This window comes from Rhinatrema bivittatum, chromosome 4 (assembly GCF_901001135.1).
Source record: "Rhinatrema bivittatum chromosome 4, aRhiBiv1.1, whole genome shotgun sequence".
In the NCBI taxonomy this organism is placed as follows: Eukaryota; Metazoa; Chordata; class Amphibia; order Gymnophiona; family Rhinatrematidae; genus Rhinatrema; species Rhinatrema bivittatum.
Genome location: NC_042618.1, coordinates 341,689,537 through 341,717,515, shown reverse-complemented (window position 1 = coordinate 341,717,515; position 27,979 = coordinate 341,689,537). Strand labels below are relative to the sequence as shown.

The window sequence follows — 27,979 nt, the reverse complement described above, 5'->3', positions numbered from 1 at the left end:
CAATTTTCTCAGTGGAAGGGAGTGGGCAGTGGAGTGCCTCAGGCATCTGTACTGGGACCCTTACTTTTCAATATATTTATAAATGATCTGGAAAGAAATACGACGAGTGAGATAATCAAATTTGCAGATGACACAAAATTGTTCAGAGTAGTTAAATCACAAGCAGATTGTGATAAATTGCAGGAAGACCTTGTGAGACTGGAAAATTGGGCATCCAAATGGCAGATGAAATTTAATGTGGATTAATGCAAGGTGATGCATATAGGGAAAAATAACCCATGCTATATTGGGTTCCATATTAGGTGCTACAACCCAAGAAAGAGCCTGCCGTGAGGCTGGGTGGTAATAGGGTAATTAACCCTATTACCACCCAGCCTCACCCCTATGACTGGATCCTACCAGCTACTCAACAACAGAATCTCCCTGGATTCATTTGAACCTACCACCAACTTAGAGATCCAATCCCTGTTAAAGAAAATGAAACCTTCTTCCCATCCCTTCGACCTAATACCGACAAAACTACTTTTGCTAATACCTGAAACTATCTCCAAACCACTAGCGGACATTATAAACTGCTCCTTAACACAGGGAATCTTCCCTGATGCACTAAAAACGGCCTCTCTTAAACCACTACTAAAAAAGCCAGACTTAGATCCCAAGAATCCTAACAACTTCCGCCCAATCTCTAACCTACCTTTTATAGCAAAGATTTTGGAAAAACTGGTTAATTCACAACTCTCCAACTACCTCGAAGATCACGAAATACTACACCCTACACAATACGGATTTCGCAAGGCTTTAAGCACGGAATCCCTACTCCTATCACTAACAGACCACTTCATCATGGGCTTGGACAAAGGACAATCTTTCCTACTAATTCTATTGGACTTGTCGGCTGCTTTCGACACTGTCAACCATGCCACTCTCCTCAACCGCCTCTCTGACATTGGAATAACAGGCTCTGCTCACGCATGGTTCAAGTCATTCCTTAGTAACAGAGGTTATAAAGTTAAAATCAATAATAAAGAATCACCACGTCACAATTCATCACAAGGAGTTCCTCAAGGCTCCTCACTATCCCCAACTCTTTTCAACATATACCTTCTTTCTCTATGCCAACTATTAACCAACCTGAAACTAAAACATTTTCTATATGCTGACGACGTGCAAATTCTGATACCCATCAAAGAATCTCTCTCAAAAACCCTCAAATACTGGGAAAACTGCCTTCAAGAGATCAACGGACTCCTCGCAAACCTAAATCTGATTCTAAACTCCGCCAAAACGGAACTCCTCCTCATCTCATCCGAAAACAGCAACCCCCCACCTCAAATTGCTCCAATTAACACCATTGTGACACAAGCAAGAGATCTTGGGGTAATAATAGACAAACACTTGAATCTAAAATCATTTATTAACAATACAACCAAGAACTGCTTTTACAAGCTGCAGGTAATCAAAAGAATGAAACCACTCTTACACTTTCATGACTTCAGAACAGTCCTACAATCAGTAATATTCTCCAAGATAGACTATTGCAACTCTATCTTACTAGGCCTCCCGTCCTCATCCATCAAACCACTCCAGATGCTCCAGAATGCGGCAGCTAGGATCTTGACTAATTCCAGAAGAAGAGACCACATCTCTCCCATTCTAATAAATCTTCACTGGCTACCAATACACTACAGAATCCTTCACAAGTCATGCACTATCATCCATAAATCCATCCACTCCCTAGCCCCCCTCAACCTCCAAATCCCACTCAGACTTCACTCATCATCCAGACCCATCAGAGAGGCATACAAAGGTTCTCTGACTGTTCCCCCTATTAAAGCGATACACCATATCACACTCAGAGACCGGGCCTTCTCTACAGCGGGCCCTGCTCTTTGGAATTCCTTACCACCTGATCTCAGACTTGAACCTTGCCTGCTGACGTTCAGAAAAAGGCTTAAGACTTGGCTATTTAAACAAGCCTTTCCCGAGTCTAATATCCAAGGAGAGATCCTACGACACGCGAACCCTACAGATTCTACCACCCATTGAGACCTAACGGGACAATGTAAATACCAACCACTAAGAGACATTACTGCACACAATGTAAATAATCTACCTCTGTAAAGTTTATATTTATTCCTATCTATTCTTATTCTCCTTCAATCCCCAGTTTCAATGACCTTGTTATATTGTAACTTTTTGCTTCTTCTGCACTGGTTAAATGAACAAAGTTTTCACTCACCTGTTATCTGTAAACCGGCATGATATGATTGTATCATGAATGCCGGTATAGAAAAACCTTAAATAAATAAATAAATAAAAATAAATCTAGGTGTCATAGTGGATAGCACATTGAAATCGTCGGTTCATTGTGCTGCGGCAGTCAAAAAAGCAAACAGAACGTTGGGAATTATTAGAAAGGGAATGGTGAATAAAACGGAAAATGTCATAATGCCTCTGTATCGCTCCATGGTGAGACCGCATCTTGAATACTGTGTACAATTCTGGTTGCCGCATCTCAAAAAAGATATAATTGCGATGGAGAAGGTACAGAGAAGGGCTACCAAAATGATAAGGGGAATGGAACAGCTCCCCTATGAGGAAAGACTAAAGAGGTTAGGACTTTTCAGCTTGGAGAAGTGACGACTGAGGGGGGATATGATAGAGGTGTTTAAAATCATGAGAGGTCTAGTACGGGTAGATGTGAATCAGTTATTTACTCTTTCGGATAGTAGAAAGACTAGGGGGCATTCCATGAAGTTAGCAAGTAGCACATTTAAGACTAATCGGAGAAAATTCTTTTTCACTCAACGCACAATAAAGCTCTGGAATTTGTTGCCAGAGGATGTGGTTAGTGCAGTTAGTGTAGCTGGGTTCAAAAAAGGTTTGAATAAGTTCTTGGAGGAGAAGTCCATTAACTGCTATTAATCAAGTTTACTTAGGGAATAGCCACTGCTATTAATTGCATCAGTAGCATGAGATCTTCTTGGTGTTTGGGTAATTGCAAGGTTCTTGTGGCCTGGTTTGGCCTCTGTTGGAAACAGGATGCTGGGCTTGATGGACCCTTGGTCTGACCCAGCATGGCAATTTCTTATGTTCTTAATTTTGATCCATCTATTAAATTCCTCAGGGAGGCTGAGCCAGTGTAGGACCCCAAATAGAGGGTTTTATTTAACTGTTTATTTTAAAAGGCACACAGAACAGAAAAAATACAAACTGGCCAAACAGTAAGTGTACATATTTTATTATTTATTTGCGTTTTTTCTATACCGGCATTCATGGTTAGAAACCACATCATGCCGGTTTACATGTAACAAGGGGTGAGAACAAAGAACGGAACATAGTGAGAGAGGGTTCCAAAATACACAAGAAACCACAAATACAAACATAAAAGAAAGAAAAACAAAGAATGTCACAGGAGGCATGTCCATTCTGGCCAAATAAATCTAATGAAAACAAGTTACTCTTCAACACATCCAGTGCAGTCCCCAAATTTGCTCATATCTCTCAGATTTGTCATGAAGTGCATATGTCATTTTCTCCATGGCTGCAGTCTCTGCCATTCTTCCAATGGTCCAACCTGGGGAGTGTCTTCCAATTAAATGCTATAGTCAGTCTTGCAGGAAGTAGATGATGAGAGATCAAGCTTTCATGGAAGGTATGCACAACCCTCTCTCCCACCTCCCTAACAGATATAGTACTGCAGAGCAATCAAAAGCAGTTATATCTTGAACCATCTTATGAAGAATAGACCAAAAGGAGCATACAAAATCACAATTCCACCATATAAGCAAAGCCAGCATAGCTCTCTGCTTCAACAGCAGGGGAGAAAGTTTGACACTTCACGCATATCCAGCATAGCTCTCTGCTTCAACGGCAGGGGGGATGAAGAAAGGTGGATCTATATTCAGGCAACATCCAACAAGGACTGAATTACATAGTCTGGATAAACAGATAAGCATGGGTGTAGCTTGCTTATTGCTGTGGGTAATACCCCTAACTAATTAAGCTATTTCACTTAGATACAGTTCTTACACTGCTCTCTACATTAATGGCGGGGGTGGAAGGGAAATAGAATAAAAAGGTTACTAAGAGCCAAGAGAAACAGATAAGTATGTGAGAGAAAAAAAAAAGTGCAAAAGCTTGCTGTGCAGACTGGATGGGCCATTTGGTCTTCTTCTGTCGTCATTTCTATGTTTCTATATGTATGATGCCTTTATCCCACAACACTCAACATAAAGGATTAGCAGAATTAAACCTAGCAAAATAGAAATGAAACCAAGTAAAATTTAACATTTTGTTAATCTTTTGTTAATCTTTTCTTCTTAGCTGCCTCTTGTTACCCCTCTCTCCCAGTTTGCCTTTCCCTGTTATAATGTAATTTCCAAACTTGATTCATTCTATGTAAACCGGTATGATGACCACAACTAATACCGATATATAAAACTGTTTAAATAAATAAAATAAATTTTGTATATCAATTCTTTGTTTTTGTTGCAGATAGCTTCTTGGGAGAGCACTATATTCCTTGCCAGTCGCAACTATGAAGAGTTAGAGAGAGGTCAGCATTCCCTCGAGCAATCAGGTTATTGTCTGCGTCACTGTTTTTTTACCACGTCTCTAATATAATGATATGTTTGTGAAATGAATTTTTTTTGTTTTATGTAAGAATTTTTTCAAAACCATTTTTCTCCCTCAGAGCAAGATTGTTTCCATGACTAGGGAAAATATCCCTACATGTTTGTAAATACAGAAAACGAGTATAAGGGGAATACCATATTCTTCTATTAAATTCTCTCAAAGGATTTAAAAACTGTGTCCTTCCATAACTGCCCAAGGCAGCAAAGACCCTGCTGTCGCCAAACTCATAAATATAAAGAAAATGTAACCTGAGAAAGATAGGAATTACTAGAGAGAGGCAAGAAAGGAGAGAGACGCATAATCAGCCTACCCAAAACTTTTAACATCATACCACATCTTTAGGAGGTAATTTCAAAAGAAGTTACACATGTAAATGTAAAATATTATCATAGCAATTTAAAAAATCCAGTTACATATGTAAAGTTCCCTTACATGTGAACATCCTATGGACAATTCAATGGCATATATTGTAGCAATTTTCAAAAGCCCACTTAAACGGGTAAAGTGTGTAAATCCCTGTTTTAAGCATGTAAATGCTTTTGAAAATCAAGCCTTCAGAATTGGACAAGCCCTTCTTATTCAGGGGAATAATGCCATAAAATGATGGTGGCCAGATTGAAGTGCCTCTAAATCCTTCCAAGGATACAATACAACATAATTTTCTATTCAGCCCCTCACCACAAACACCCTTGTAGTAAATAATACAAATAGAAATCAGGAACATCTAGCCCCCCACAATCTAATAGTTGCTGCAAAGTGGAAATTTTATTTGGGGCACCTTCCCCTTCCAAAGAAAGGAAATAGCCCCTCCTGAAAGAGGAGGAAACCTTATAAGGCATTGTCCATATTTTCAGTTAGTGATTTTTCTACCAAGCCTTGCCGCCTTAGCAACTTTATCAGCCCATTTTTTTAGCTATGGAATGCTTAGGCAATTATTTCAGCATTTTGAAGAAAAAAAAATATTGGTGAGTATAGAAAAAGCTATTGTTAAAGCTGGGACTGGTCAAGAGCTCTGCAAACACACTGCTGTGGCTTCAGAGAATCACATGGTCTCTAAAAGTGATATATTTTGATGTAGAACATTTCTCTTTATTCTTTTAACTCCTAACCCCATTGGTGATTTGTGAATTTTACATGTCATTACTAGGAATTAGTCTAGAACTGCTCAAGCTTGATTATCAGATGTAGCAATTGTCTGTTTGGGCAAACATTTTGATTGACTTTCATGTCTGCAGCGCTTTCTACTGGAATGCTTTCCCTGCTCTCTGGGGCTTTGATAGAGAGCTAATTATTTAATTGAGAAAGCTCTGTCTAAGACTCTGTTGCTGTGTTCTGCAGCTGATCTAGAGATGGGAAGACAGCCAGTCCATTTTAATATGCAGCTAACTGCCCGATTTAGACAGAAGGTACAGTAAAAGAAGTAGAGGAGCCTGGGCTTAGTTCTGCAGCACAGGGTATCCAGAATCACAACCTCTATCTGTTGATTCTGGTCAGACTTGAAAATGCCATGCAGGTGGTGCATGCATACATGGAAAGCAAGGAAGATAGGGTTGCCACCTTACCCAGGTCAATCTGAAGAGGCTGGTTAAGTCCTGGTTTTGCACTATGGCATGTATAGAGATGAAATCCTATTTTTTGAAGGAAAATCAGAACTATAATTCCATGCATGCTGAGGCAAAATCAGGACTGAAATCAACTTCTTTGGTTGATCTAGATCAGTGGTTCTCAACCTTTTTTCTGTCGGGACACACCTGACAGATGGTTCTCACATGCATGACACACTGACCCATGATCGTCACGGGGCTAGATGTAAAAGTACAGTTTGCATCCACGGAACCCCCCCCGACCCACAATAATGGATGTAAAGCAGAATTATTTATTTATTTATTTATTTATTTATTTAACAGTTTTTTATACCGACCTTCATAGTAAATAACCATATCGGATCGGTTTACAATATAACAATATAACAAGGGAATATAACAATATAACAATATAACAAGGGAATAACAATATAACAAGGGAATAACAAGGGAATAACGGTTTACAATATAACAAGGGAATAACGTTCCCCATACAACTCACCCTACAAAAAAGACATTTTGGTTCTGGTGTCATCTCAGTTACAGCAACTCAAACTCCTTCTACTACCAGGCTCAATAGCCCTACTTATAAAAAGACAGCAGTTTACCACCAATGCATGTCCTCTTGAGAAAACACAACAAATAAGACTGATACAAACGCTTACATGCTAGTAAAATATCTCATCTCGGTAACACACACATAACCGACCTAACATACTCCCAGGATCTGTAGTAATGCACATAAACTAATCCGCACACAGTTACACCTGTATTATTGAATACACTCATAGATAGAGTTGCTCAGTAAACAGGAGCAACCCTGTCTATGAAAAGGCAATACTACAAATATTAAATCCGGCCCTAAAAACAGATCTAGCAAGCAGCTATAGATCCCCACACAAAAATAATTGTAAAACTATACTAATAAGCAAAATAAATGTTTCAAAACAGCTATAAACAGAAAAACATCCAACAATTAAAAACTCATAAAAACTATTAAAAATTCTCCAAACACCAATAAAATATTTCAAAAAAGCAGACACATCACGTAATATTAAATAATTAAAATGGCAGTCAATCAAGAAAAATAAACTTAAAAAGCCACTTTTACTTACCCCCTCCAGCAGCTCTCCTACTCCCCTTCCATGCAGGCCGTGACACACACCAGAAGCAGCAGTAGAAGCTAAGTTCACCCTTTCAGTCCTCAGGCTGGCAAGGGTTCCTAGAGTAGCCTAAATAGGAGGGGAAGTAAAAAAAAAAAAAAAAAAAGAAAGTAGTGTAGGAGAAAGAGAAAAAAGAGGCAGAAGATCTGATGTATGATGTACCAATCAGGTTTCCTAAAAGGCTACAGAATAGAATCCATCCTGTTAGCCATAATAAAGAGATGGCAACTCCCTCCAAGTCCTACTGGATCTCTCCTCTGCATTTGGCACAGTTGATCACCAAATCCCACTGCAACGAATAAGTGATATTGGCATTGAAGGGCTTGCTCCAACAAATGGTAATGGAACCCCACGAGGGAAGATGTGATACTAGACTTAGTCCTCTCAAATGGGGATAATGTCTCTAATGTCCATGTAGGTGACCACCTGAGCACTAGTAATCATCAGATGGTATGGTTTGATATTGCAAATATGATACAGAGAAGTCAAGCAAAGACCTGAATTTTGAATTACAAAAATACAGATTTTGCTAAAAGGGAATGTTCCTGGAGAAAAAAACTGGAAGACTGGAGAAAATGGATGAGGTGGAACAGTGGGACAAATTAAAAGAAGCTATTAGAAAGGGAACAAATCTATAAGTTAGAAAAGTAAACAGAAGTAAGAGAAAAAAGAAACTGATCTGGTTCTCAAAGGAAGTGGCTGAAAAAATAAAGGCAAAAAGAACAGTGTTCAAGAAATATAAAGGATCCCAAAAAGAGGCATACAGGGAAGAATATCTGGTGAACCTGAAGGAGATGAAGAAAAGAAATTGAGAGAAAAAGGTCAAGTGAAAGAAAAAATTGCCATGGAGGTAAAACGAGGTGAAAAAAACATTTTTCAGATATATTGGAGAAATTAGGCAGGCCTGAAGTGGTATAAGGATACTGAAAAATTACAAAGAGCAATGTATGGAGAGAGACAAAGAAATGGCAGAAATATTAAACAAATATTTGAGTTTGGTATTTGCTAAAAAAAAAAGACCCTGAGAAGCACAGTTGTTGGTTGAGAAGACCATAGATGGTGTGGGGTAGACAAAACTCTGTTTAAAGAAGAGAATATATGAGAAAAGCTAGGAAAACTGAAAATGGACAAGGCCATGGGGCCGGATGAGGTGCATCCCAGGATACTGAGGGAGATGTGCAGACGGGTCCACTGAAAGACCAATAGATCCCTAGAAATGGAGTAGTGCTGTGTGGCTGGAGAAGAGCTGTGGTCATTCTGTTTCACAAGAGTGGTAGCAGAGAGAAGGCTGGAAACTGCAGGCTGGTTAGTGGGAAAATGAATGGAGACGCTCAATGAAAGTATAGTGAACTATCTACAAACTAGTGGGTTGCTGGTCCTGAGGCAGCATGGATTCACCAGGAGAAGGTCCTGTCAGACAAATTTAATTTACGTTTTTGATTGGGTGACTAGAGATTTGGATCAAGGAAGAGTGCTCGATGTGATTTACTTGGATTTCAGCATGGCTTTTGATAGGGTCCCACACAGGAGGCTCGTGAATAAAATGAGAAGCTTTGGGACTCTGTGCCAAGGTGGTGGAGTGGACCACAAACTGGTTGACTGATAGGAGATATTGTGTAATGGTAAATCTTACTCTGAAGAGAGAATGGTGTTGAGTGGAGTGCAACAGGGATCTGTTTTGGGACCAGTTCTGTTCAATATTTTTGTGAGCAACATTGTGGAAGGGATAAAAGGTAAAGTTTGTCTATTTGCGGAAGATACTAAGATCTGCAACAGAGGGGAGTTAAGAGAATGAAAAATGACTAAGCTTGAAGAATGATTAAAGACTTGGCAGCTGAAATTTAGTGCCAAGAAGGTGCAGTCATGCATCTGGGGAGTGGTAATCCAAGAGAGCTGTATGTGATAGGGTGTGAAAGACTAATGTGCACCTACTGGGAGAGAGACCTTGGGGTGATAAGTGTCTGGTTGTCTGACAATAGTGAAACAATGTGGCAAGGTGATAGCTAAAGCCTGAAGAATGCTGGGCTGCATAGAGAGAAGAATATCCAGTAAGAAAAAGGAGGCGATAATGCCCTTGTAAAGGTACTCGGTGAGGCCTCACCTGGAATACTGTTTCCAGTTCTGGAAACCACATCTCAAAAAGGATAAAGACAGGATGGAGTGGTCCAGAGAAGAGCGACCAAAATGGTGTGGGGACTGTATTGAACGATATATGAGGAAAGGCTTAAGGATCTGAATATGTATTCCCTAGAAGAGAAGAGGTGTCATGTTTGTCGGTTCGCGGGCTGCCCCCACAAACCGCTGCACTCACCTCCCCAGTTGGGCCATCCTGAGGGCTCATGTCACGGCCTGATGCTGCCAGTCCTTCCTGTGGCGAGATGCCACGCTTCAACACGGCAGAACACTTCCAGTTCTACACGCGGAAGGATGCTGCCAGGCCTATCCAGCTACACCCCTCCTATTGCATGAACCTGACCTGACCTCTTTTAAAGGGCCCACAGTGGGAAATCCTCTGCGGCGCCCCTTAATGACATCAGATGTTTAGCTCTGTAAAGGGCTCTTCCTGTCTCTTCCCCGATGCCTCAGCAATAGGTCCATCTACTCCTGAATAATGTGTGTTTCTCCAGTGTTCTTGTCATCCTGCTTGTCTCCAGCTTGTTTTCATCCTTGACCAGCTGATCTTAAGTTGTCTTTAGCCTTTGTCTCCTTCTGTTCCTTCCTCATTGTCCGCCTGTGCTTGTCCTTTCCTGCCTGCCCTACCTATCTGTCCCTCATCTTCCCCCTTTGATGGTTACCTGGTTTGACCTCAACCTGGATCTTAGATATGATTGACTGCTGCCTGCAATGACCATTGCCTGGACATTGGATATGCTTGACTGCTGCTTCCCTTGACCATTGCCTGGACCATGGATATGCCTGACCACTGCCTAGCTTGACCATTGCCTGGATTTGGTATTCACCCGACTGCCACCTGCCTATGACCCTAGCTATCAGGACCTTCCCTTCTGCCACCAGCAGAGACCCCACGTAAGTCCTGCCAGCCCTAGCACCCAAAGGCTCAACCCAAGAGGAATGAGGGCTGGTGCAGGTGAAGGTTCTGATGGGTCTCTGTCTCTCCTGGGTCCGCCTGCCGACAGGGGAAACCTGCAAGGCTCCTCCCTGCAGGTAGAGTCAATCCTGCCTCGGTACAAGGATCCATAGACACAACAGGTTACTGATGGCATGGACTCGATGGACTTGTCTTCGCTGTAGGCCATCCCTGCTATAGTTTGTAAATTACACAAACAACAAGGTACCTTGGAGCTCATGACTGAGTGATGGACCAACTCTCCACCTGCCTGAATGCTCTGACCACTCCTGTGGTGCTACCTCCACTTGCACCAGCACCGCTATCCCCTGTAGCACTCAGTTGGCCAGTTCATTAGCTGCCAGCTCCACCCCAGTATGCCGGGGACCCCAAGAGATGTCGGGGATTCTTGAACCAGTGCTATATGCACTTTCAGTTACAGGCTTCACTATTCCCCAATGACCAAGCGAAACTCCAACCATCCTCTCCCTGCTTGGTGGAACTGCACTGGCCTAGGATTTTCTCCTCTGGGAGCGAGGGGACCCTGTCCTGTTTGATTTGCCACAGTTTATGGAACAGATCCATATTGTTTTTGAGGAACTGGGTCGTGCAGCTGCAACGGCCTCTGATTTGCTTTACCTATGCCAAGGCTCCTGAACCCTGGCTGAAGATGCCATGGAATGTCAAACACTAGCTTCCAAGCTAAACTGGCAGGAGGACAGTTTAGTTGTCATTTTTCTCGAAGGTCTCTCCAGAAGAATCAAAAACAAGCTTGCTGCCCGGGATCTTCCTATTTCATTATAGACGCTCATCGCCCTTACCGACAGAATTGATCATCGTTTGCAGCTAAGTACTCGAGAGACCTGTCCGATGCGAAAGAATGTCTCGTTGGCACCACGGTTCAAGCATCAGCTCTCACCGCTGGCTGCCATGATCTCTTCACCACCAGAAGAGCCAGTGCATTTGGGATGCAGCCACTTGGCCCTAGAAGAGAAGGCTCCATTGTTAATTAGCAGGGCCTCTGTCCGTATTGCGCAGCCTGAAGCCATTTGTTTGCCCAATGTCCACAGAGGTCGAGAACCTTCAATGCTCCCCAACTACTACTATCAGTCACCTTAGAGTTGGACTCCATTCGATTCTCTACCCAGGCCTTGTCAATTCTGGCAATAGAGGGAACTTCATCTTGAGGGAACTAGCCGTCTAACTCCAAATTCCCACGATCCAGATGACCTTCCATTTGGTAATCTTCTCTGTCTCTGGAGATCCACTCTTAGGGCAGGTTATGATGAACATGATGCCCCTGATCTTACACACCGGCCTCTTCCATCTGGAAAAGATTATATTTCTTGTGATTTCCCGAGCCATCCATCCCATCATCCTGGGGTTCCTGTGACCAGCAATATCAACCACATTTCGACTGGGCCACCTTACAACTCGTCTGATGGGGCCAGGGGTGTACAGGTTCCTGCTTGGTGCTGGTAGAACCCCCTTGTCTAGTAACTGTGGCTTCTTTAATTCCAGGACTTCCTCCACAGTACACGGAGTTTAAGGATGTGTTCTCAAAAAGCATGCTAAAGAATTAGCTCCACATCGCACGTACGATTGCAGCATTGAGTTTATCCTAGGAGCTATGCCTCCACGTGGACGGATTTACCCCATCTCTCCCTGAGACTCGGGTCATGTCCAGTGGGAGCACTGAGAGAAGAGGATCACCTTGGTAGATGAAGAGCATCTTTGGGAATTTTTTGAACTTAAAAAGTTTTGGGAGGAGGTAAACTATTGGGTATATTCTTTAGTGTGTGTGAGTTTGTTATACAAATCTAGCCAAAAGGTAGGTAAAAATTTAGTCTTCCTACCCTTAGCTCATAAGAACATAAGGCTTGCCATACTGGGTCAGACCAAGGGTCCATCAAACCCAGTATCCTGTTTCCAACAGAGGCCAAGCCAGGTCCCAAATACCTGGCAGGATCACAAGGGGTAGATAGATTCCAAGCTGCTTTTCCCAACCAGTGGATTTCTGCAACTCTCCCTTAATTGTTAATGGACTTTTCATTCAGGAATTTGTCAAAACCTTTTATAAACATCTATATTAATAGCTTTCACCACATCCTCTGGCAATAAATTCCAGAGCTTAATTATACGCTGAGTAAAAAAATATTTTCTCTTATTAGTTTTAAATGTATTACCCAATAACTTCATTATGTGTCCCCTGGTCTTTGTACTTTTTGAAAGAGTAAACAACTGTTTGTTTACTTGTTCCATTCCACTCATTCTTTTATAGACCTCTCATAGGGCTTCCCAAACTTGTCCTGAGGACCTCACAGCCAGTTGGGTTTTTAGTATATCCACAATGAATATACATGTATACTGATATGCAAATTTATCTCATGTATATTCATTGTGGATATCCTGAAAACTTGAGTGGCTGTGGGGTCCCCAGGACAGGTTTGGGAAGCCCTGATCTATCATATCTCCTCTCAGCTTATCCCTTGATTTATAGGCAAGGGACACATATTTATTTTGTTCTCTTGTATATATAGTGGATTCCTTATTTACTTTGTACAATTGTATATAATTATCCTCCTCTATCTCTTTTATTTCTTACTATCCCAGTTCATTAGCCCTTGTTAATTGTAACTGCTTCTCTTCTCCACGTTTATTTATGTTTTTGGTTATATTATTGCACCCCTGTTTTTCTGTAAACCGACATGATGAGAACGAGTTCTTGAATGCCGGTATAAAAAAACCTTAAATAAAATAAATAAATAAATAAGTGTCAACAAGTTTCTACGCAAACTGCTTCTGTTTCTCACCCAAGGACTGTTTTGCTTGTCATAATGACAAATCACATTCTTTCACTTGTGCAAAGCTATTTCATTATTTAATCCAGGTTATTATCATTCCCCTCTTGAAGAATTAGCGCTACTAATTCTTCACACCGGATGGCCCATACCTGGCTGTCATACATGCATACAAAGAAATCAAGATAGTGGAAACCGAAAGAATGAGATTGTATTTCCTTATGGGAGTAAACGTAGCAATGTTTTAAATTTGCATTACCCTCTTTTAGGCTGTTAAACATGGCTATCATATTCTCTTACGTTGCTGGTACATTTCCCTCACGCGTCTCTCAGACATCACACATTCTCTGCTTACTCAGTAACTTTTTGACTTTCTTGGCATTTTTCTCATCTTCACATTTATTCTGCATTCCCATGCTGTTCAGGCCTTCTTGTTTCAGTTACTTTTTAACATGAGGTAGCTTTCTCCTAAAGCAGCAATTAACAAATAACCCACATCTTCATTATTTCCCTCTTAATGATTGGGGACAATCATCACACTCAGGGCCATGCAACTGTCTTAGGTTGTCAGAGGGTGTACTCTGAATTTTCCCATCATTGTCAACATGACTCATCCTGAGGAGGTTTCTTACCAGGGAAGCTGCTGTATCAAGAGAAGCATAGAGGTTCTGTGTCATACTGGACCTCTGAATGTTGACTGTATTCAAGGTGATAGGAGACGTTGTTTAGGCAAATAAAACAATAAACAGGAAGGCAAACACACACACACACACTACTTTTACACTCACAAAAAGGACCAAAGCAAACCACAAGTAATCACTGCCAATTATCCCTAGAAATGTGAGCCAGTTTAACAGTTGTCCCCACCAAGTAGACCAAATCCACTGCCAATTCAGTATTATCAACGGAAACACAACCTTGTCCTTTTACAATAGCAAATACTCCATCTTGGGATAATAACAAATAATCATTTGGTTCTACATATAGCTGTGACAATTCATTAATAAACCATAACTTCTAAAAATGGCTTGTAAGCACTGTATGTTTTGTACCATAAATTGAAAAAGAAACCCTGTAACTAATGAAATCTATAATGGCTAATAGGGAGGTTTTGTTAAAATTAAGGAAATCTAGCAACTATTGCAATTCTCTCTTCAATCAGGAATTATTAGAGTAAACATTTAGAATTACAGACAAATTCAGATAAATGTGTGTGTGGGGAAAAAACAGTCACTGAAACATAGGGCTCCGGGTCTTATAAAAATTCGTGGGATTTGCTAATTATTACCATTAGTGTATCCCAAGCTACTCCTCCATGGCAGCTCCCCTTACTGCCCTTAACCTGCAAGGGCGCGACACCAAAAATTGGACACCTGAGGCTGTGGAGGCATTTCAAAAATTAAAGAAAGCCTTGTCTATATCTCCCGGACATTACTCGACCCTTCGTCTTAGAGGCATCTACCTCTACCCTGGTGGTGGGGGCTGTCCTCGGCCAACACATTCCGGAAGGGGTACTTCATCCTTGCTCCTTCTTCTCTGAGAAGCTCTTCCTAACTGAACGCAACTACAACACTGGAGATTGAGAGCTCTTGGCATTGAAATTGGCTCTCGAGGAATGGTGCCATCTACTCAGAAGAGCTCAGCACCATTTTAGTGTATACACGGACCACAAGAACCTTTAACATCTAAATCAAGCTCAGCAGCCTAATGGAAAATGAGCCTGATGGTCCTTCTTTGCTCATTTCAATTTTGAATTACAGTATCGCCCTGCACTCAGAAAACAGCGAGCAAATGCCCTCTCGCTCGTTCAAGCCTAAGGATGTCCAAGCACATTATTGATCCTGCTGAGATACTCCAGGCTACTGTGGTACCCGTCCCTCCAGGGAAGACAGTTGTACCTTCCAGACTGCATGAAAAAGTCTTGAAATGGGCTCATGGTTTTGCAGCAGATCCTGCCTGGTATTTAAATGAGAAAATCGATCAAACTTCCACTTGGAATGAGTTTAACAATACCTCCATTACTGAGATTACTCAAAATATTTCAAAATTAAATTCTTTATACTGCTCTTTGAATCCTTATAGTATACCAATTTTTTATAACAGCTAAGGTCATCCTTGCACAAGTTCTGAGTGATTTGATCAGTCTATCCTTATCTCAAGGTAAACATTCAGTTGTAGTGAAGAGAGCCGCTGTAAGACCTCTTTTTAATTCTAAATTACAGGGCTACTGTCCTCACACTGTATTTCAGTACATACTAGTCAATATATGAGGACTAATATTCACTTCTTAAATTATAATCTATTTGTTCTTATACCAGGGAATTAGTGTCAGAATATGTGCTCAATCGTTCAGGCTCTTGCCCTATACAGGGCTACAACCACTCTCATGGTAACAATGGCACTCAGATTTTACCTCATTTACCAATTCCTATTCAATACTTTTTTTACTTTTATTTAAATTTTCTCATAATTAAATATTACTTATCTTTCCATGTTCTTTCCGATGCTCAACACCATACCGTGAAAGACATTGTAATGTTTCGGCGGCTCGTCTCGCCTGCTTCAGGGGATTCTTCTCTTTTTTAGCTGTCCTTGCATGGCTCTTCCCCACAGCACAACACCAACGGCGTCTACAATTTAAGAAGTGAATATTAGACCTCTTTTTAACACAGAAACATAGAAATGACGGCAGAAGAAGACCAAACGGCCCATCCAGTCTGCCTAGCAAGTTTGCGTTAATCCATGCTGAGCGTTGATTCAGCATGCAATATTCACACTTTTAATGTTCTGCTTTGAAAGTACTTGATCCGAATATTATTTCAAAGACACCTGCTGTGTTGTTCCTTTTTGACTTCGCTACGTGATAACTTTGCGATGTTTTAAGCCAATTCGAGTGGCTTGTAAGCCCTGAGGCAGCTCTTTGAGCGAAACTCGGCCAGAGTCGGGCAAGCTTCAATAAAATCCTGTTTTACACCGATCCATCCACTTGTTTTCATTGCTGATAGCCACCTTGGATCGGCTACCGGTTTGCTTTCTTGGACCAACCTATAACTATTACAATAGAGAATATGTGCTTCCCATTGAGCTCCAATATAAAAAATCTAGGTGTACTTCTTGACTCCTTTTTAACATTTCATCCGCAAGTTAAAGCTGCTTTCTCCCAGCCTCCCGACTTACCAATGTACGGCTTCTTCATCCCAGCGGAACACTGCCAATACATGCACACAGACATGTATACTGCAAGGACCTGGCAATGGACACCTTGGGTGCGCGCATGCCCAACTACATGCATAATATATGCGCCTTGGTGGGAAAACCATTGCAATTGCCTCAAGATGACATCACTCGCTTTAGCTATTTAAACCTGCTTGGCCCGGCACTCCCTCAGCAACAGGTCTCCTGAGTGGTTTGCTCCTCAATGCGTGTTGCTTCTCTCTCTGTTGTTTGCCCATATTCCTGGTTCCTTGTCTTCTGTTGTTCATTATCCTGTTGTGGTTCTGTGTCTTTGTCTGTTTACCCTGCCTGGTTCCGGTACTTTGTGTTAAGTCTATTATTGCCTTCCTTGTCTGCCCTGTCTCCTCTGGTTTGACTGCCTGGTTTGGCCGTGGATTCTTCTCTGAGCTTCCTGATTTGCCTCTTAGACCGGACCCCTTGCCTTGGACCTGACTTTTTCCAGTCTGCTGCCTGCCCTGACCTTGGTTCATCTACTAGATTCTGCTGCCTGCCTTGACCTTAGTTCAACTACTGGATTCTGCTATCTGCTGCCTGCCCTGATCTTGGTTTGTATAATAGATTCAGCTGTCTGCTGCCTGCCCTGATCTTGGTTCTTCTATTGGATTTTGCTTTCTGCTGCCTGCTTCCACTCTCGCCTGTACTTGGACTTTCTCTCTGGCCATAAACCAGGGACCCTCCTAAGTCCTGCCAGCTGACTGAACCAAGAGCTCAACCTATGGGAACGACCATTGGTTTAAGGGAAGCTCCAGTCAGTCCCATTCTGGGTACGTCTACCAGTGGTCGGTGTGGTCTGTACAGGCTTGCCTGCTTGGCTGTGTCAGCTGCACCACCGTACAAGGGCCCACATCTCTAACAGGATGTGGTTCCTATTCATAAAAGTAGAAGTAAGGAGGAGGCTGGGAACTACAGACCAGTTAGTCTGATTTCTGTGGTGAGCAAACTAATGGAATTGCTGCTAAAATAGAGAGGATGGTGCAATTTTTGGAATCCAATGGATTAAAAGAGCCGAGGCAGCATGGTTTTACCAGAGGTAAATCTTGTCTGTTGCTTCCATCTGTCTCAGACGGCTTCGACCTCTGTGCCTCACCTTCCTTCCTTCTCTCTCCTCAAGCCTTGGGAAGAAGGCTGCTGCCGCGTCTTCATGCTGCTTTCTCCGGCGTCCCCGGATCAGTGACGTCTATATCCATGTCATGGTGGGAACCTCAGGGGCGTCCCCTCTGAGTTAGCAAGGATTGGACTGCCTCCGGTCTAAGCTGCTCTGCTGCTTCCCAGCTGCCGCAGGAAGCGCTCTCTGCCCTTTGGGGTAATTCTTCACTAACCTGGGTACCCGCGCCTTGGGGGCCCTTCTGCTCTATTTCAGGTACCTATCTTGGGATACCGGGTACTCGCTCCTCGAGGGCCTGCTCTCCTTAATCTGGTGCCTGCCACTGAATAACTTCTACCTGTCAGGACCTTCTTCAATACAGTTTCTGCTTCAGTGAGTACTAACCCTTTCAGTCTGTCTCAGCTTCAGTGCTCAGTGTTTACATCCGGGACCTGTCCCTGCTAAGCCGCGGTGCCTGCCATCTACTCGAGTGTGAGACTGGTCTCCTCTGCTGAGGACCCCTGGACTACTTCACTGGGCTACATTCACTGCTGCCCGCCCTCAGGCAGTACCATCAAGCTCTACAATAAATACTACTTCTCTGTGTCTGCGTGTATAGAGTCTAGCCTAATATTGCGGTTCCTCACGGGGCTCCTCCACGTGGGAGTGGCAATCACCGCAGTACCCAAGAATCCACTCCAACATCTCATAACCATAACAGATTGCTAACTCCATGGATTCGGCTCAGCTCACCGCCTTACAGGCCATTCCGCCTTGCAGGCCATTCGGCTCAGCTCACCGCCTTGCTGGCCCAGCAAATCTCCGAACAACAGAATTCGTTAGACAACTTGACTGTTGCCTTTAATCAGCTACATACACAGATGAATGCAATGACTGCTGCAGGTAAAGAAGTTACACCACCAGAAGTGACGGTCAAGACTACAGTGCCTCTATCTGCTCCAACACTCTTCTTGGGTGAAGTGTGGAAATGTAGAGGATTCATCAATCAATGTTGCATGCACTTTTCTCTGCAACCTAACCATTTCCCTACAGTGTATGCCAAGACCACCTATATCCTTTCATATCTAGATGGAAGAGCACTGGCTTGGGCCTCACCACTGTGGGAGCGCAATGACCCTATCCTGAATGATCTTGCCGGGTTTCTTGAACTGTTTAAGTCCGTATTTGATGACCCTGCCCGGTACTCGATAGCAGGATCAGCTTTGGTTCATCTAAAACAAGGTAACAAACCTTTACCAGACTTCGCCATTGAATTCAAGACGTTGGCTTCAGAATTACATTGGGACCCTAAGTGCCTGAAAACACTATTTTTTGAAGGCCTGAACTCCCAGTTGAAAGATGAACTGGTGACTCATGAGATGCCCAAGACCTTAGCACAACTTATACAGTTGACAGCAAAGATTGATCGCCAAATTCGCGACAGAGTTCAAGAGGTCAAGAATCCCAGAAGAATACTCCAGGAAGTGATTCATGTCAAGTCTGTACCCAGGCCTACACTCCCAAGGCCTGCTGATGGCGAAGAAGAACCAATGCAATTGGGCTGCAGTCATTTGATTTTCTAAAGAGAGACGATTCCGAAAGAGGTTGGGACTATGCATGTATTGTGGACAAGCTGGTCATGCTGTACAAACATGCCCTATATGTCCGGGAAACTGGCAGACCTAAGTCCTGTGGGAGGACTCTTCTTAGGTCTAACTGCACCCTCTCCTCCACTCTCTCTTCCAGTATCTTTAATCTGTGGGCCTTTGGAATATTAGACCCTTGCCTTAGTAGACTCTGGGGCAGGGGGAAATTTCATTTTGAAACATCTAGTGGAACATTTGCGGATCCCTACCACTACTATGACGCCTCCATTACTATTGTCCTCTATTCATGGAGAGCCCTTACCGGGTGAAGTAACCCTGCTTACAGAACCAGTGAGCTTGTGTACGGGTGCTCTTCATATAGAGACTATTTCCTTCTTTGTGCTAGAGAAGGCCATGCACCCTTTGGTACTTGGGCTGCCTTGGCTGCAGAAACACATGCCACAATTCAATTGGACCACTTTGGAGCTTTCACATTGGGATCCAGACTGTCATGGCAAATGCTTAATGGAAGACTCTCCAATACCATGCATGCCAACTACCCCGTTGTTGCCTGGGTTGACGCCTCAAAATGCAATCTACCAAGATGTATTCTCAAAAGAAGCTGCTGATGTGTTACCTCCACACAGATCATACGACTGCACAATTAATTTGAAGCCAAATACGGAGCCACCCAAAGGAAGGGTCTACCCCCTCTCCATAGTGGAGAATAAGGCGATGTCGGAGTACATCCAGGAGAATCTCCAGAAAGGCTTCATAAGACCTTCTAAATCTCCTGCCGGCACAGGATTTTTCTTCGTGGGGAAAAAGGACAGAACATTACGTCCGTGCATTGACTACAGAGGTCTGAATGAGATCACCATAAAGGACCGCTACCTTTACCACTCATCTCGGAGCTATTTGATAGGTTACAGGGAGCCAAGATATTCTCCGAGCTTGACTTCAAAGGAGAGTATAATTTAGTTCGCATCCGCTCTGGCGATGAATGGAAGACTGCCTTTAATACCCGGGATGGACACTTTGAATACCTGGTGATGCCCTTCGGCTTGTGCAATGCCCCGGCAGTCTTCCAAAACATGATGAACGATATTCTGCGTGATCTACTCTACCAATGTGTCGTTGTCTACTTAGATGACATCTTGATATTTTCTCAGGACCTGCAATCCCATCAGGAAGATGTCAAAAGAGTTCTGCAGAGACTTCGCGAGAACCGCTTGTACGCCAAATTGTCTAAATGTGAAATTCATAAAGAATCTGTGCCCTTCTTAGGTTACATTGTCTCAAACAATGGTTTCCAAATGGATCCTCAGAAGCATGAGAGTATTCAAAATGGCCACAACCCATGGGCCTAAAAGTGCTAAGACGATTTTTGGGATTTACCAATTACTACCAGACCTTTATTAAAAATTACTCTTCATTGACTGTTCCATTATCAGCAATGACTAAGAAGGGAACCAACGCTGCTACTTGGTCTATGGAAGCTGTGACTGTGTTCCAGAAGTTAAAAGATGCCTTTCAAAGCAAACCATGTCTCCGCAATCCGGACCTTACTCGACCCTTCATTGTGGAAGTCGATGCCTCTGATGTAGGTTTAGGGGCCGTGCTAAGCCAAACCGGTGATTCAAAGATCTTGCACCCCTGTTCATTCTTTTCCCGATGCTTCTCGCTAGTGGAGAAGAACTACTGCATTGGGGATAAAGAACTGTTGGCAATAAAAATGGCATTTGAAGAATGGCGCCCCTGGCTTGAAGGTGCACAACATCAGATTACTGTTTATACTGATCACAAATATCTGGAGTACCTCCGTCACGCTCAACGCCTCAACCACAGACAGGTGAGGTGGTCCCTGTTCTTCAACAGATTTGAATTTCTGCTGAAATATCACCCTGGTGACAAGAATGTCAGAGCAGATGCATTATCTTGCTCTTTCCTCTCAGAGGACGAACCTGATGAACCCCAGCATATTATTGACCCGAAGAGAGTGGTTCTTACAGCTACATATCCGGTACCCCCGGGCAAGACCATTGTACCCTGTAATCTAAGGAAGAAATTGCTAAGATGGGCTCATGATTCGAAACTGGCCAGACACCCTGGTCAACAGCGAACACTGGCCAAGCTACAAAAGTACTATTGGTGGCCCACCATGAAAGAAGACACTCTAGCTTACGTAGCCTCCTGTTCCAATTGTGCCAGACAGAAACCTCCGCCCGGACGTCCTTGGGGCCTCCTTCAACCCTTGCCAGCACTGGATGAGCCCTGGACCCATATTGCAACAGATTTTGTGGTTGACCTGCCACTTTCCGGAGGTAACAATACTATTTGGGTTACAGTGGACCGATTTTCGAAGATGGCTCACTTCGTGGCTCTCCCTGGCTTGCCATCAGCCATGGAACTTGCTAAGTTATTCATCAGTCACATCTTTCGCCTACATGGCATGCCTAAACATTGTTTCTGACAGAGGAGCTCAATTTACAGCAAAGTTCTGGAAAGCCTTGTGTAAGAAATTCGACATTACACTGGGCTGAACTGTTGCACTGGGCTGAATTTGCCATCAATTCGCATCCAGCCTCATCTACTGGATCTACTCCATTTGAAGTGGTCTACGGATGACAACCTTTACCACCTTTACCACTTCCACATTCTGTGTCGTCCCCGGCAGCTCAATCTACTGCCAAAAATATACAGCAGCTCTTGAGAAAGACTAAAGAGATGCTCCAAAAAGCAGGACAAAGAGCAAAGAGAGGCTAGGATGCTCACTGAAGCAAGGCTCCTGAATTCCAGCCTGGAGATAAAGTTTGCCTTTCTACTAAACATCTGAGATTTAAGCTTCCATCTGCTTGATTTGCTCCTCACTTTGTTGGACCCTTTCCTATTCTCTGACGGTTGGGCTCTCTCACCTATAGTCTGAGACTCCCTCCAGCTATGTTGATTCACAATGTTTCGCTGCTGAAACCGCTTGTTCTTAGCGAGTTTTCCACCAAGACACCTGAACCTACTCCTTTTGATGCAGAAGGCGACATCGAGTATAAGGTTGATGCCATCCTTGATGTAAGAAAGAGAGGCATAGTTTGGGAATACCTCCTGTCATGGGAGGGATATGGACCAGAAGAAAACTCTTGGGAACCATTGGCTAATATCATGGACAAAGAGATGCTTCGTCAGTTTCATCGATCGCATCCTCAAAAACCTAGACCAGGTAGGGGGTCTGGAGGGGGGCCTTTGAAGGGGGGTACTGTTGCGTTCGTCGGTCTCAGATGGCTTCGACCTCTGTGCCTCACTTCCTTCTCTCTCCTCAAGCCTTGGGAAGATGGCTGCTGCCGCGTCTTCATGCTGCTTTCTCTGGCGTCCCCGGATTGGCAACGGCGACGGTGTTCTCCATGATATTCCTGAGGGCCTCCTATGGTGCGCACGCGCGCACATGCCACCCACGTCTATATCCATGTCATGGATTGCTAACAAACAGGCCGATACAGTACAGTGCGCTCCGGTGAGGTAGAAAACGTTTCTCTAAGTCTCTGGTCTCCGATTCTCGGATAACCACTCAGATCGTCCCTCTGGCGTCTGTCTAATCGGGTTGAGGAGCCCCGTTAGGGCTAGACCCCGATCTGGCTTGAGGGTCCTCCCACGTGGAGACCCTCCGGGGGGGGGGGGGGGGGGCGCCATCTTGCCCACGTGGCCGCCAGCGCCATTCCCCCCCCCCCTTAGTCTCCGCTTGTCCGCACAACTCAGCCATGCGCACAGCAGTGAGCCAGGTGCATAAAATACTTGTGTGCACAGCGCCACGTGCATATACACCGGGCGCACAGCGACGCACACAAAGGGGACTGAGCGCACAACTAGGCCGATGCGCACAGCCACACGCGCATCTTCCTTTCCAAGGTGCACAACGTAGGCGCACCCGGAATGCATAACCAGGCCTCTCGGCACACACATCTGTACAAGATACACGCGCAAATCATGGCACCGCCGTCCAGACAGCTAAAGGCCCTGTCCTCTGCCCGGCATGCCACCTGAGAGCGGCACAGCCCGAGGTGACCTCCGCCCTGTGCCTGTTGTGCGAAGAAGCCCAGTACAGTGTGCTGCGGCAGTCAAAAAAGCAAACAGAATGTTGGGAATTATTAGAAAGGGAATAGTGAATAAAACAGAAAATGTCATAATGCCTCTGTATCGCTCCATGGTGAGACTGCACCTTGAATACTGTGTACAATTCTGGTCGCCGCATCTCAAAAAAGATATAATTGCAATGGAGAAGGTACAGAGAAGGGCTACCAAAATGATAAGGGGAATGGAACAACTCCCCTATGAGGAAAGACTAAAGAGGTAAGGACTTTTCAGCTTGGAGAAGAGATGGCTGAGGGGGGGATATGATAGAGGTGTTTAAAATCATGAGAGGTCTAGAACGGGTAGATGTGAATCGGTTATTTACTCTTTCGGATAGTAGAAAGACTAGGGGGCACTCCATGAAGTTAACATGGGGCACATTTAAAACTAATCGGAGAAAGTTCTTTTTCACTCAACGCACAATTAAACTCTGGAATTTGTTGCCAGAGGATGTGGTTAGTGCAGTTAGTATAGCTGTGTTTTAAAAAAGGATTGGATAAGTTCTTGGAGGAGAAGTCCATTACCTGCTATTAAGTTCACTTAGAGAATAGCCACTGCCATTAGCAATGGTAACATGGAATAGACTTAGTTTTTGGGTACTTGCCAGGTTCTTGTGGCCTGGATTGGCCACTGTTGGAAACAGGATGCTGGGCTTGATGGACCCTTGGTCTGACCCAGTATGGCATTTTCTTATGTTCTTATGTTCTTATGTTGAGGACTCCGGATCTACCAGCGAGACTACCCTGGACCTCTCTATTCCCGACGTGGCCCCCCCTCAGTGGGGTCCCTCGGGGAGCGCCACCGGACCCAATGCGGTCTCAGGCAATTTCATCTGAGCAGGACTCTTCGCGGAACTACAATCCTACATCCACGCACAGACTGGACCACCAGCGGCACAACCACAACACCTGCCAATGGCCCAGAACCTCCCAGGGCCCTCTCGGCCTCCACCAGATGAGCCGCCCCTGGACAAATACCTCCCCTTAGGGGACACAGATGATTCGGAGGAGGAACCATAACCCCTGGAAGAAGGAGAACTCTCTCCAGGAACGGAACCGCATCGCACCATGACGCGCTTATTTCCAAAAGACGAATTATCAGATCTCGTAGCCACGAGTCTGAAGGCATTTGCTATTCCGGACACATGCAACACAGCAGAGTCCAAGGCGAGCCCCTTCCTGGCCAGGCTCCACCAAACCTCACGCCATTTCCCTACGCTACAGGCCGTACAACAACTGATCAACCTGGAATGGGACGCCCCAAAGGCCACCTTCAAGGGGGGTCAGCTCTAGAAGCTCTCTGCCCCTTGGACCCCACGACGAAGGAACTCCTGAGGTTTCCCAAGGTCGACGCCTTGGTCTGCGCCACCACAAAGCGCACCACCATACCAGTCGAGGGTGGAGCTTCCCTCAAGGATGCCAATGACAGATGGCAGGAATCCATCCTCAAGCAGTCTTACGATGTATCAGCTATGACCCTACAGATTGCTGCTTGCTGCGCCGTGGTATCACGCGCCTGCCTGGCGATGGCCAGGGACGCAACTACGCCAATCGAGGCATTAGACCTGGCAATATCATTTCTCACGGATGCAACCTCAGACCTGGTGCGCACCTCAGCCAGGAGCCTCTTGTCCATAGTGGCAGCCAGAAGACAGCTCTGGCTCCGAAACTGGTCAGCCAACGCATCCTCTAAGGTGAGGCTCACGAGAATGCCCTTTAGAGCAGCGGTTCTCAACCTGTGGGTTGCGACCCCGGCGGGGGTCGAACGACCAAAACACAGGGGTCGCCTGTGTTTTGGTCGAACGACCTGTGTTTTGGTCGTTCGACCAAAACACAGGTCGTTCGACCAAAACTGATCTGCGGACCGACCCCAACGGCCCAGTCCGCAGACCAGTACCAGGCCGTTGGGGTTTTTTGCCAGTCCGCGGCGCCGCGGCTGCTGCGGGGAGGCGGGGCGAAGCTGGAGACCTGCCTCCTCCAACCCCAAAAGGGAGCGCGTCGCGGTGCTCCTCCTACTTACTTCCTGCCCGCCCTGCCCCGGAAGACAAATGTTGCCGGAGCCGCACGGGCAGGAAGGAGGAGGCGCGTCAGCCGCGTGCAGAAGAGGGGCAGCGGGGCCGGGAAGACTAGGGCCGCTGCAGAGCCCATCCTGTGGCAACCCGTAAAGAAGAGGCCCAGAGGTGAGAGAGAGGTGTGTGCGAGTATGAGATGAGTTGAGAGATTGTGTGTGAGAGTGAATTGAGAGACTGTGTGTGTTTGCAGAGACAGCATGTGAGAGCCTCTGTGTGTGTGAAAGAGACAGCCTGTGCCAGTGAGAGACTGTGTGTATGAATGATTGCATGACAGAAAGAGCATGTGACAGTGAGATCCTGTGTGTGTATGTGTGTGTGAGAGAGAAATGCATGTGAGAATGAGAACCTGACTGTGTGTTTGAGGGAAGAAGACAGGTGGAGAGAAAAGAAACAGAAAAAAAGGCAATATAAAAGGAAATTGCAAAAAAATAAAGGGAAGCAGATGTAAAAAAAAATAAATTACTTTTTACTGATTGGTACATGTAATCTTTGGGAATGTGCAAGAGTAGCACTTTCTCTATGGCGGATCTCACAATGTACGAGATCAACATGGAGGAAGTGGAAACCCAGGGGGCCTGCACAGAGGAGGCAGCAGAATGGGCTTCAGTGCCAATAGCAGCAATCAGCGCCTCCCCAATAGCCACGTGGCAGCAGTGGCAGTAATTAGATTAATTGTTTGACTCAGCTGGAGGTGACAAAGTATGAAGTGGGATGTGAAATCAGCTTGATCTGGTGGAGAATTAGGATTGCTGTTACACATGAACTGTATTTGGCAAACATTAAATTAAAGGGAGCCAGGATAATCAATTGAAGCCTGCAGCTGAGGACTGATTCATTATGACTCATGTAGAAATTAGTGCATTTTCCAGATTAGTCTGCATAACACAATTCTCAACATTCAGCATTATTTCTGCTGCATAGAGTTTTATCTGAGAGGCCCTGAGGTTGTGAGGGAGCCAGTAAGAGTGAGAGCATGAGTGTGTATGAGAAAATCCAGGGGAGTAAGAGTGTGTGTGAGTGGGGGGGGGGGGGAGGAGAGAGTGTCTTACACCCTGAGAGTGTATCAGTGTCTGTGAGAGCGAGAGGTTATGGTGGGTATAAGAGCATGAATGTGTATGTATGTGACAGTGTATGTGTGAGAGAGAATGGACATGTGAGAGTATGTGTGAGAGAGAGAGGATAACCTCCTAATCCTCGACAATATCAGGGTGACTGGAAATCAAGAGCTCCCATGTATGGACAGCAGGGGCTTTTTAAAATCCTTATTAGTTTTAATTATTGTGTGTTATTTGATATATGTGCTGTTTTGAAATATTTTATTGGTGTTTGGGAAATTATAAAAATGTATATGATTTTAATTAACAGAAATTCTATTTATCAGTAATTTTAAAATATTCTTTTATTAGTATGGTTTTACTATTATAACTGATGCTTTATGTTTCTTAATTTTATTGTTTTATGAGGAATGGTGGTTCTGTTTATAAATGTCATAATAAATAAGTATGCACTAAAATCCAACCCCATCCATAACCCCGCCCCCATATGACCAAGCCCCGCCCTCGCCCCGCGAGGGCGGGGCGAGGGGTCACCGCAACATGAGGAACTGTATTACGGGGTCACGGCATTAGAAAGGTTGAGAACCACTGCTTTAGAGGATCACTCCTCTTCGGAAGCGACCTGGACAAACTAGCCGACAAATGGGGCGAGTCCCCAGTACCCCATCTACTAGAGGACAGGAAGAAGAGGAACCAACGCCTCTCTCCCCGGGCACCCAAGGGCAGAGGATCCCAGTGTTATAGACCATACAAAAACACTTACCAAGCCCCCTGCCCCGCCGGCAAGGGGCAGTCCTTTCGGAACAGACACAACAAAAGAGGAGCCGGCTCAGGACCAGGCCCCAGCCGCAACACGCAATGAGAATCAGCACACCCATCTACTGGAAGAGATCATAGGGGGCAGGCTTACCCTTTTCTACGAAAGATGGGTCAAGATAATGTCGGACAATTGGGTCCTATCCATCATCCGAGAGGGATACTACCTGGACTTCCACAGCATCCCTCCAGACAGGTTTGTGATTTCTCCGTGCCACGACCCCTCCAAGAGGAAGGCAGTGGAAACCACACTATCAAAACTACTTGCCCTAAAGGCAATAACACCGTGCTGCTGCACCAACAAAATTCGGGGCACTATTCCATCTACTTCATCGAGCCCAAGAAAGAGGGAACATTTTGGCCCATACTGGACCTCAAGACCGTCAATCGCTACTTGACGGTACCCCGCTTCCTCATGGAAACCCTGCGTGCGGTCATAAAGGCGGTACAACCGGGAGAATTCCTGACCTCCCTGGATCTGTCAGAAGTGTATCTCCACATACTGATCCATCGCACCCACCAGCGTTTCCTGCGCTTCACGATATTGGGCCATCACTACCAGTTCCAGGCCCTACCATTCGGGCTGGCTACGGCTACCCGAACGTTCACCAAGATCATGGTGGTAGTAGCGGCAGCACTGAGGAAAGGGGGAATCCTCGTGCACCCATACCTGGACGATTGGCTGATCAAAGCGAAATCGCCAGAGGAAAGCCAGCAGGCAACCACCAGAGTCAAGGAACTACCGCAGAACCTCAGGTGGGT

The 27,979-nt window shown here is 44.7% G+C and overlaps 1 protein-coding gene across 14 annotated transcripts in view; it reads left to right on the top strand.

Moving 5' to 3' along the window:
• TMEM94 (transmembrane protein 94) overlaps positions 1–27,979 on the top strand; it is a 272,670-nt gene that overhangs the window by 49,578 nt on the left and 195,113 nt on the right. For 12 of the 14 annotated variants that reach the window (XR_003856541.1, XM_029600524.1, XM_029600536.1 and 9 more), the window contains one exon: positions 4,498–4,582. The gene's annotated coding sequence lies outside the window, so the exon portion shown is untranslated. The remainder of the gene's footprint in view (positions 1–4,497; positions 4,583–27,979) is intronic. The other 2 variants (XM_029600531.1, XM_029600535.1) reach the window with 1 other exon arrangement.